We start from the raw sequence: 12,390 nt of genomic DNA on the forward strand, positions 1-12,390 counted from the left end.
TTATATGACACTCAATATCTTTTTTGTGTGTTGGGGAAATTACCCACTTCCTATGTCCAAAAATTCATCTAATGAGTAGAAGGAGTTGCCATTCAGAAATTCTTTTAATTTCCTTTTAAATGCTATATGGCTCTCTGTCAGACTTTTGATGCTATTAGGTAAGTGACCAAAGACTTTTGTGGCAGCATAATTTACCCCCTTCTGAGCCAAGTTAGATTTAACCTTGAGTAGTGAATATCTTCCTTTCTCCTAGTGTTGTAGCCATGTACACTGCTATTACTTTTGAATTCGTTCGGATTGTTAATAACAAATTTCATAAGTGAATATATATATTGTGAGGCTACAGTGAAGATCTCTAGCTCTTTAAATAAGTGTCTGCAATATGATCTTGGATGAGCTCCAGCAATTATTCTGATTACACGCTTTTGTGCAATGAATACTCATTTACTCAATGAGTTACACCAGAATATGATGCCATACGAAAGCAGAGAATGAAAATAGGTGTGGTAAGCTAATTTACTCATATGTATATCTCCAAAATTTGCAATGACCCTAATAGCAAAAGTAGCTGAACTCAAACGATTCAGCAGATCCTCAGTGTGTTTTTTCCAGTTCAAGCCCTCATCAATGCATACACCTAGAAATTTTGAATATTCTACCTTAGCTACCGATTTATGATCGAAGTCTATGTTTATTAATGGTGTCACTCCATTTACTGTGTGGAACTGTATATACTGTGTTTTATCAAAGTTTAATGAAAGCCCATTTGCAGAGAACCACTTAATGATTTTCTGAAAAACATCGTTTACAATTTCCCCAGTTAATTCTTGTCTGTTGGGTGTGATGGCTATACTTGTATCATCGGCAAAAAGTATCACCTTTGCATCTACGTGAATATAGAATGGCAAATCATTAATATAGATTAAGAACAGCAGAGGACCCAAGACCGAACCTTGCGGCACCCCATTCTTAATTGTTCCCCAGTTTGAGAAATCACCAGTTTTTTGCATATTATGTGAACTGTTTATTTCAACTTTCTGCACTCTTCCAGTTAAGATATGATTTAAACCATTTGAGCACTGTCCCATTCATACCACAGTACTTGAGCTTATCTAGAAGTAGTCCATGATTTACACAATCAAAAGCCTTTGATAGATCACAAAAAATCCCAACCGGTGACTGCCGGTTAGTCAGGGCATTTAATATTTTATCAGTGAAAGTATATATAGCATGTTCTGTTGAAAAATTCTTCTGGAAATCAAACTGACATTTTGTTAAAACTTTATTTTTACAAAGGTGTGAAGCTACTCTATATCACTTTTTCAAGAATTTTGGATAAGGTAGTCAGGAGAGAGATTGGGCGGTAGTTGTTGACATCAGACGTATCCCCTTTTTTATGCAGTGGCTTAACAATGGCACACTTCAGTCTATCTGGGAAAATACCATGCTTCAGAGAGCTATTACACATGTGGCTAAGAATCCCACTTATTTCTTGGGAACAAGTTTTTATTATCCTGCTGGAAATGCCATCAATTCCATGTGAGCTTTTATTCTTGAGAGAGCATAAATGTAGATCAATAATTGTGTTACAACGTTGTGTAATAAACGACATATTACTAATTAAAAACCATCAGACCATCTTGATGCAAAAAGTATTAAAACAGGATAGATTGTTCTCAGTATTACAAATGGCTGAACGTACTTTTAAGATGCTGGAAAATCGCCTTCAGTATTCAAGAGTCTTTCGAAAACAACATAAAGACGGTTGGCAATACAGAACAGGTTGCACGTGTACTCTACAATTATTTGTCAGCAAATCCTCATATGAATGTGTAACGAAAGAGATGCACGATATTCCTGGAGATCAAGTCTCATCATTCCAGCGTACGACAGCGAGAGCTAAAATGCACGCATTCACGGAAAGAAATCTTAGTGTTCACATTTTGTGAATCCTTCCGACATCGTATCAGCTAGCTGGAGAGAGAATCCACTGCGCCGTGCAAGAGGTAAGATAACAACAAAAGTAACAATGCGAATTGGACTGGAGTGTTAGCCATGACATCTCCACAGAATAAAAGTTATAATGTCTCCATATTGCGATAACCGGCAGATCTAAATTACATGCTACTCGGCTGTTGCCATTACGCCAATCAGCAGGCCAAACTCTATAAGGCAAATAAGGTAATGGTCCAGGTTGGAATTTCCGTGGCCGCAAGTGTCACGAACCTTGCCCAACAGTAAATGTTTTACTTGATTGACTCCACAGGTGCACACTGCACATCTTATACCAGAAGAGGAAATAGTCTGTACTCATTTTCGTTAACTGGTTATTTGTTAACAGAGTTGATCCCTAACCCTGTTACTTATTTATTGCCGGTAATGACGTCCATAGAAATTATTGCGAGTGAAATACGAGGGTCAATTATTAATTGTCAGCACAGCAGAGTTATATCACATGATAGTTCACAAGTTTGTGTTATTTAGAGTGACAACATGTAATTAAGAGAGAGATATATGTGTATGTGTGAACTTCTCAATAAACATATCAAATGAGGAAAACAAACTGATGGCAAGATCAGAATTTGTATACGATGATCGTTTACTTCTGACACCTTTAAAACCAAATCCATAGACACAACCATGTTTTTTGTGGGTTTTAGCTATACCATTTAGCCACCATAATTTCAAAAATTGACCAATATATCAATGTAACATTTAACCTTCTTCAGACATACTTTGTACAGGACGCATTCATACATGTGTCTTCAGATTGTAACTGTGACACCTATTCGATTAGAGTACTAGAAGCAATTGACAGCAAACCACTTGTCTGTATGAAAGCAGATAAATCAGTTCTATAAGTAAGATCGAGGGACATTATTCGATTTAAATCTTTACATCTTCTTGATACTTCCGGCATAAGAAACCATCCTCTTCTGTTAACAGCCTTTTCAATGGGGGCGGGGGGGGGGGGGCAGACAGAGGTTCAAGGCACTTTCCTGCCCTCTCGGTGAGAACCTGCCCCTAAAAGGCGGAAGAATCAGCACTGATCAACGGCACGAGGATGCAAAAGACAATGGAAACCACTGCATTAAAGACACAATCTGAATCCACAGGATATAGGACATGTAGCTGAAAGAGATTCGAGATTAGCCTTCCATTCGGATCTCTGGGAGGGGCTGCCAAGGGAATGGTGACTGCGAGAAAATGATGGAAGAATGAACGACGGGATAACATTCTGTGTCTGTACTTTTGGAATGTCGTTTGAACGTAGTAGGAAAGGAAGAAAATCTAGAAAGGGAAATACTAACATTCAATCTAGATACAAAGGAGGTAAGTGAAATGAAATGGAAAGAATACAAGGATTTCTGTTCATGCGAATATACGGTAATATCAACAGCAGCAGAAGAAAATATAACTGGAGTAGGATCCATTGTGAACAGGAAGATAGAGTAGAGAGACAGGTACTGCGAACAGTTCCGTGACAGGGTTGTTCTCATCAGAATCGACAGTAAAATCAACGCCAACAGCGATAGTTTAGGTATACAGGCCGACGTCGCAAGCAGATGATGAAGTGACAGAGAAAGTACATAAGGATATTGAGCGGGTAATTAAGGGAGATGAAAATCTAATAGTCATGGGGCATTTGGAATGCGGTTGTAGGGGAAAGAGCAGAAGAAAGGGTTACGGGAGAATATAGGCTTGGCAGAAAGAATGAGACAAAAGAAGGACTAAATAAGTTCTGCAATGAATTTCAATTAGTAATAGAGATACGGGAAGATTTCAGCTGGTTTACATTGTGGTCAAAGAGAGATTCCGAAATCAGATATTGGACCGTACGGCGTACTCAGGAGAAGATATAGACTCAAGACCACAATTTAGTAATGACGACGAGTAGGCTGAAGATTAAGAGATAAGTGAGAAAGAAACATTGTGCAAAGAAATGAGATACGGAGACGCCAAGGAACGAAGAATACACTTGAAGCTCTTTAAGACTATATATAGTGGGATAATGAATAGCTCAGTGAGCATTTCGCTTGAAGAGGAATGGATATATGTGAAAAGGAAAATCACAAAAGTTGGCCTGGAAAGAAAAAACTTAGGTACTAGGAGTGTAACTCCGAAGAAACGACGGGTAACAAGAGAAATACTTCAGTTACGCGACGAAATTACGAAGTACAAAAATGTTCAGGGAAATTCAGGAATACAGACGTACAAGACATTTAGGAATGAAATAAACAGGAAGTGAATGATAGCTACGGCGACATTGCTAAATAAAAAATGTGAAGAAATCGAAAAAGAAATGATTTTCGGAAGAACTGACTCGGTATATAGAAAAGTCAAAACAGTCTTCGATGAAAGCAAAAGCAAGGACGGTGCAATTAAGAGTGCAATGGAACTTCCACTGTTAAATGCAGAGGAGAGAGAGAGAACAGGTGGAAAGAGTACAGTGAAGGCCTCTACGAGGCGGAAGACATGTATGGCGTCGTAATAGAAGAAGAAACAGCAGTCGATAGGGAAAACATACAGGATTCACAATTAGAATAAGAATTCAGAAGAGCTTTGGAAGACTTAAAATCAAGTAAGGCAAGAGAGATTTACAACATTCCGTCGGAATTTCTAAAATCATTTGAGGAAGTGACAAAGAAAAAGAGTATTCACGTTAGTGTGTAGAATCTATCAGACGGGAGATATAGACTTTCGGAGAAACTTCACCACACAGTTCCGAAGATTGCAAGAGCCGACAAGTGCGAGAATCATCGCACAATCAGCTTAATAGCTCATGCATCCAAGTGGATAACGAGAATATAATACAGAAGAATGGAAAAGAAAACTGACGATCTGTTAGATGACGATCAGATTGGCTTTAGGAGAGGTGAAAGCACCAAAGAGGCAATTCTGACGTTGCGGTTGATAATGGAAGCAAGACTCAAGAAAAATCAAGACACGTTCATAGGATTTGTCGACCTGGAAAAAGCGTTCGACAATCTCAGATGCTGCAAGATATTAGAAATTCTGAGAAAAATTGGAGCAAGCTATAGCGAGAGACGGGTAATACGCAAGTGCACAAGAACCAAGAGGGAACAATAAGAATGGAGTTAAATTTCAACATGAAAGAGTATCAGTGATAAGATTTTCTGGTGACATTGCTATCCTCAGTGAAAGTGAGGAAGAATCACAGGATGTGTTAAGTGGAATGAACAGCCTAATGAGTACAGAAACTAGATTGAGAGTAAACCGAAGAAGGACGAAAGTTATGAGAAGCAGCAGAGATGAGAATAGACAGAAATTTAACTTCATGATTGATGATCACGAAGTTAAGGAAGTCCGCTACCTAAGCATCAAAAGAACCCAAAACGGATGGGGGAAGGACGACATGAAAAGCAGACTAGCACTAGAAAAACGGCGTTCCTGGCCAACGGATGTCTACTGGTATGAAACAGGCCTTCACTGGAGTAAGAAATTTCTGATAATGTACGTTTGGAGCACAGCACTGTATGGAAACGAAACAGGAAGTGTGGGAAACCTGAATGGAAGAGATTGGTTCAAATGGCTCTGAGCACTATGGGACTTAGATCTGAGGTCATCAGTCCCCTAGAACTTAGAACTACTTAAACCTAACTAACCTAAGGACATCACACACATCCATGCCCGAGGCAGGATTCGAACCTGCGACCGTAGCGGTCGCGCGGTTCCAGACTGAAGTGTCTAGAACGGCTGAGCCACACCGGCCGGCGAATGGAAGAGAATCGAAGCGTTTGAGATGTGGTGCTACAGAAGAATTTTGAAAATTAGGTGGACTGATAAGGTAAGGAATGAGGAGGTTCTGCGCGGAATCTGTGAGGAAACGAATATATGGAAAACACTGACAAGAAGAAGGGACAGGATGATAGGACGCGTGGAGACACCAGGGAGTAACTTAACACTGTACAAGAGGGAGCTACAAAGGAAGACAGAGATTGGAATACATGTTGCAAATAATCGTGAACGTAGGTTGCAAGTGTTGCTCCAGATAAAAAGGTTGTCACAGGAAAGTAATCCGTAACGTGGCGCATAAAACCAGTCAGAAGACTGATGATTCAAAAATAAATAAATAAATAATCTTCTTGAGCTATAAATTTGGCTGTGACATCCTAATATATACTCCTGGTCGCATATCTAAGATCGGGGAGAGTACGAGGTCGTTGGCAATGAGCAAGTCTCGATAGTTCCTTTACAAATTTGACTGCCTTTCTCATAGCGCCTGCACTGGAACAGAATGCGCCTTGCATCATCAATCGTTTCGCCTCCATATTGACAGTAGATTGTCTCCAACACGCCGATTCTGTATAAGTGGCCGGGGAAAGATTCATGATAGAGACGCGTTCTCACAATGGACGATATTATTTGCATTGAGTGTTTGGACTTCTCCATTGCATGTAAATGTCGCACGATTGTGGAATGATCACTGTTCGTCATATTTGCCAGTTTTCAAGTACACTAACGCGGATCATGTGTATTAACGCGTTTAAACGATCTTCGTAAAATCCCGAAGATCTTCCTAAGTGTGAAGAGTCACTACTGTCACAAAGATCCTCCTCTGACGAGGAAACCGTTTTCTTGGCTTGCTCTGTCCAATGGTATTACCCCCAGAAGCAGCGCAAATGTTTCTGGCTGACTCCGCTGCTGTCACCCCTCTACTGAACTCAAACATAACAACATGTCGGAAGCGTTTCGAGCACTCCACTTGGCACTCCATTTTGTAGCGTTCGCAGCTCCACTCACTATCTCCATCTCCAAATGACAAAATGACAATACGTAATCTCAAATAGCAACAGTGAACTATAAATAGAAAATGACAATCGATAAACAAACCCACAACAAGCGAAATGCCAACACGCAAACACGAACTTTTGTACCGACCTAATACTCATTCTTCCCGCGCTCCATACGCAATTGGAACGGGAAGAAACCCTAACTAGAGTACCCCCGCCATGCCTCCATAGTGGTTAGCGGAGTATGCATGTAGATGTATTATGTGTACATAATATTAAAAAAATTGTCAAATGTTATGTGAAACAATTTTTCCAAAAGTAAGAAATAAAACAGATAAGAGAAACACTTGAGACCCCTTTGAGTGATGCTCGCAATCATGTACGGCAAATGCCGTGCTAACTGAGGATGCAAAGCTCAATGTTTAACTCAGAGTCTTATAATTTTTGGATAAAGCCCCGCAATTTGTTTTATGTACTTTTTCAGGTATATTTGTCGGAAATTGTGCCTCATCGTTTGAAGGGCACGGTCGATTGCTTATCGCGTCGTGTCGTTTAAATATATTTTATTTTATTCTCCGGAAGTCGAACCTGCAGAACTATTTTTCACAAAGTCCGAATTAATATTCATTGTCACTTTTTAGAGTGTCAACAAACCTTCAGGCAATGATGATGCTCAATAGCCACCTGGGCCTGATAAGTCAAAAGGTCATCATGTGCATGAGTCAGGAATTTAAATGATGGTGAATTAGTAGGGCAGAAAGCTTGAGTGTATCTCCATATATGTAATGTTACTAACCACATCATTTTATTCATGCACTGCATATTTTTTATAAAAATTGAAATATTTCAACCACTTGTATCTGTTAGAAATGAAAGATGCACTAAGGCGACAAAAGTCATGGGACAGCGATGTGCATATATACATGGCGGTAATATCGCGTACACTAGCATAAAAGCGGAAAGCGTTGGCGGAGCTGCCATTTCTACTCGGGACCGATGACCTCACCGTTTGATCCCCTCTTCCGAATCAGCCAACCAATCAACCAACCATTAGGCAACGGCCTTGCCGCAGTGGATACACCGGTTCCCGTGAGATCACCGAAGTTAAGCGCTGACGGGCGTGGCCGGCACTTGGATGGGTCACCATCCAGGCCGCCATGTGCTGTTGCCATTTTTCGGGGTGCACTCAGCCTCGTGATGCCAATTGAGGAGCTACTCGACCGAATAGTAGCGGCTCCGGTCAAAGAAAACCATCGTAACGACCGGGAGAGCGGTGTGCTGACCACACGCCCCTCCTATCCGCATCCTCACCTGAGGATGACACGGCGGTCGGATGGTCCCGATGGGCCACTTGTGGCCTGAAGACGGAGTGCTAGTCAATCAACCAACCATTTCTCCTCAGGTGCTTCACAATTATGAAAACGTTTCAGACGTGGATACGGCCGCACGACAGGAATTAACAGACTTTGAGCACGGTATGTAGTTGGAGCTAAACGCAAGGGACACTGCATTTCGGAAATCGGTAGAAAATTCAATATTCTGAGATCCAAGTGTCAAGAGTGTGCTAACATTACCAAATGCTAGGCATCATCTCTCACCATGGACAACGCAGTGGCCGACGCCCTCCATTTAACGACCAAGAAGAGCGGCGCCTGCATAGAGTTGGCAGTGCTAACAGACAAGCAACACTGCGTGAAATAACCACAGAAATCAATGTGGGACAGTTCAGCGAAATTTGGTGTTAATGGGTTATGACAGCAGACGACCGACGCGTCAGCCTTTGCTAACAGCACGACACAGCTTGCAGCGCATCTCCTAGGCTCGTAACCATACCGGTTGGACCCTAGACGACTGGAAAAACGTGCCCTTGTCAGATGAACCCCGATTTAAGTTGGTAAATTGAAATGTCGTGTGGCTAGGGCCTCCCGTCGGGTAGACCGCTCGCCTAGTGCAAGTTCAAATGGTTCAAATGGCTCTGAGCACTATGGGACTTAACATCTTAGGTCATCAGTCCCCTAGAACTTAGAACTACTTAAACCTAACTAATCTAAGGACATCACACAACACTCAGCCATCACAAGGCAGAGAAAATCCCTGACCCCGCCGGGAATCGAACCCGGGAACCTAGTGCAAGTCTTTCGAGTTGACGCCACTTCGGCAACTTGCGTGTCGATGGGCATGAAATGATGATAAGGACAACACAACACCCAGTCTCTGAGCGGAGAAAATCTCCGATCCAGCCGGGAATCGAACTCGGGCCGTTAGGTATAACATTCCGTCGCGCTGACCACTCAGCTACCAGGGGCGGACTTTCAGTTGGTAAGAGCTGATGTTAGGGCTCGAGTGTGGCACAGACTTGACAAAGTTACGGATCCAAGTTGTCCACAGGGCAATGTGGAAGCTGGTGGCAGCTCCATAATGGTGAGGGCTGTGTTTGAATGGAACGAACTTGGTCACCTGGTCAAACTTAACCAATCATTGATTGGAAATGATTATTTTTGGCTACTTGGACACCATTTGCAGCCATTCGTAGACCTCACGTCGCCAAACAAGGATGGAATTTTTATGGATGATAATGCGCCATGTCGCCGGGCCACAGTTGTTTGGGATAGGTTCGAAGAACATTCTGCACAATTCGAGCGAATGGTTTGGTCACCCAGATCGTCCGACACGAATCCCATCGAACATTTATGGGACATACTCGAGAGGTCAGTTCGTGCACAAAATCATGCACCGGCAACACTTCCGCTATTATGGACGGCAGCATGGCTCAATATTTCTGCAGGCGACTTCCAATGACTTGTTGAGTCCATGCCACGTCGGTTTACTGCATTACTCCTGGCAGGAGGTGGTTCGACACGATATTGGCAGGTACCCTATAACTTTTATCATGTCAGTATATGTTACAACGTCCTTCCTGCTTCCCGCAGGCTCACAATGTGACCCGTTCAAATGGCCGAAGTTGTTCAATATGTGTACGTACTCGTCGGCTGGCCATGGTTGCAACCTAGAATGAACCATTGGAAACAGTGTTCACCTCTAAACTTAGCACAGTTACTGCCTGTAGCGTCAAAACTGATCGCACACAGAGAGGCCTGCTGCGCCCATCTGATCACCGGTAGCCATGACAAATGACTCATTAACACTACAACCCGTCAGTATTCCCATATTATAGCCTGGAGCCATTGAACACAGTCCTTGAGAGTGCAGCATTTCTTTTTTCCCGGCAGTGTATTTCAATGTTCCCCCAAATCACTAACTGAGTTATTCTTCATTACCCGGATTACTTTCAAGCAATTAAATTTTTTGTAGTTGCAAAACTGGACTTCTTGCTGGGCAATTTCATAACCCGTTTGTCCATTTCCCACTGTTCATCTGACTACGAAAATCCAGATAAAAATTAAATGTGCACTTTCTACGAAGTGCTGTTTTCGCTCTGCACAATCATTCGATCAAAAATATTAAATAACCATGTAGTTGGATGCGCAGTAAGGGGTCACATAATAGAAGAAATAGAAACAAAGCAACCAAGGAACTGTCGCCGCGACTAGTCCCGCGTAGCAGGAGGCAGGTTGCCGGCATTGTAAGCTGCCCCTTTTTTTAGAGCACACACGTCACCGAAAACAACGCCACCCTGCCCGAGTCCTGACAGAGCTGACAGCGAAGACGCGCGCGCAGCGGCGCTCCCCCGCTGCAGCAGTGACGGCCGCGCACTTCCGCCCAATGAGAGGGCGACACTTCCCCTCCCCAACCGCCCCTGTCGAGGCACTCCCACGCGCCCTGCCGCAGCGCGGGCGCCCGTATATATACAGCGGCGGCCGGCGGCCGAGCGTGGTGACCCCAGTGCGAGTGCCGAGGCTACACTAGACGAGATGCTGGCCTGCAAACTGCTCACGGCGCTACTGTGCTGCCTCCTGGCCGTCGCGGCGCTCGTAGACGCCCGGCCTGCCGGAAATCCTCACGTGAGTACTCTCGCCCCGTCATCTCTTAACTGGCCCACTGCGTTTCACGTGGCACGAGGTAAATTACTTCCGTGACAACCCGCTGCAGAACTTGTCTCCACCTCGGTACTGAACGATACAACGATTTGTGACTCGATCGCGCCATTTATTAATCACAGTAAAATGACAAACCAACAAATTTAACGGCTGCCAATTCAGCTGAATGGCTAGGGAATACCATTACGAGCACCCTAAATTGGAAAGAACCCTCAGAAAACGTTTTGGGGAAGGCGAACCAAGGAGTGCGTTTTACTGGCAGACACTAAAAAGGTGCAATATATCTACTGAAGAGACAGTCGACATTACGGTTATCCGTCCTCTCCTTTAGTACTGCTGCGCGGTATGAGATCCGACCAAGCGCGATTCACGGAGGACGTCGAAAAAATTCGGAGAAGGGCAGGTCGTTTTGCATTATCGCGAAAAGCGAAAGAATGTGACACGGATATGATACACGAGTTGACCTTGCAACTGTTAAAACAAAGGTGTTTCTCACCGAGGCGAGATCTTTTCACAAAATTTCAATCACCAACTTTCTCCTCCGAATCCGAAAATATTTCGTTGATTCCCATCTGTATAGGGAGAAATGAGTACTGTAATAAAATACGAAAAATCAGAACTCGCACGGAAAGATTTAAGTGTTCGTCTTTCTCACGTAGTATGCGAGTGTGGAACGGCAGATAAATAATCTGAAAGTGGTTCTATAAACCCTCTGCCATGCACTTATGTGTGAATTGCAGAGAAGTCATGTGGATACAGATATAAATATAGTTCGCCTCTGCCAGAGAGTCCTTCACTAAACGCTAATTGTTTCCAAACACTTTTAAAGTAGTCTCCTTGGGAGCAAATACACCGCTCACAACATGTCTGCCATTTTTTAAACGTATTCTGGAAGTCTTTCATTTTCAGGTCGTTTCGTACCCTCTGCGATTCTGACTGAATGTCCGCCACTGTATCATTTCCTCGCCCTGTCAACTTTATTTACATCATGGGGAAAGGGAAGAAGTCACACAAAGTCTGGTCAGTACAGCAGATAGGGAACGGTATTGTCATGTACTTCAGTTAAATCGTTTGGGTAGAGAGACCGTGATCAGTGTATAAAACTATTCCCTGACTTTCAAACGACAATATTATGAAAAGAGTAGATTGTTACTCACCATATAGAGGATATGTTGACTCGCAGGCTGCAGGCGCCACAAAAGACTGCTAAACATGTGAGCTTTCTACCAGAGACAGTGGACATGTGTGTGTGTGTGTGTGTGTGTGTGTGTGTTTGTCTTCTGCTGAGGTCGGACAGTGGTCAGAGACAGTGGTCATGTGTGGGTAAGTCATGCTCACGTGAATGTGCATGAGTTGTCCACTTTAGAAGAAGCTGTTGGCCGAAAGCTTGCATGTTTAGTAATCTTTTTGTTGTGACTGCCTGCGACTCAACATCTCTATACTTTCACTAGCAATCTACATTTTTTCATAATATTGTCATTATTGCCTGATTTTCGTCTTCCACTGTGAAAGACATCTTCGGATGTAAAACGGCAATTTCAACAAGGGCTCGAGGGTGCCACGGATTTAAAGCACCCCTTATAGAGCATTAACATTCGTCACGTGATGCCGATAGTGTGATTATAAATAGCTGGCGC

The 12,390-nt window shown here is 43.0% G+C and overlaps 1 protein-coding gene and 1 pseudogene across 1 annotated transcript in view; one reads left to right on the plus strand and one right to left on the minus strand.

The window, feature by feature from the left end:
* LOC124790035 (WD repeat-containing protein 75) overlaps positions 1-12,390 on the minus strand; it is a 199,549-nt gene that overhangs the window by 50,138 nt on the left and 137,021 nt on the right.
* LOC124790857 lies at positions 7,809-7,926 on the plus strand (annotated as a pseudogene).

This window comes from Schistocerca piceifrons, chromosome 3 (assembly GCF_021461385.2).
Source record: "Schistocerca piceifrons isolate TAMUIC-IGC-003096 chromosome 3, iqSchPice1.1, whole genome shotgun sequence".
NCBI lineage: Eukaryota > Metazoa > Arthropoda > Insecta > Orthoptera > Acrididae > Schistocerca > Schistocerca piceifrons.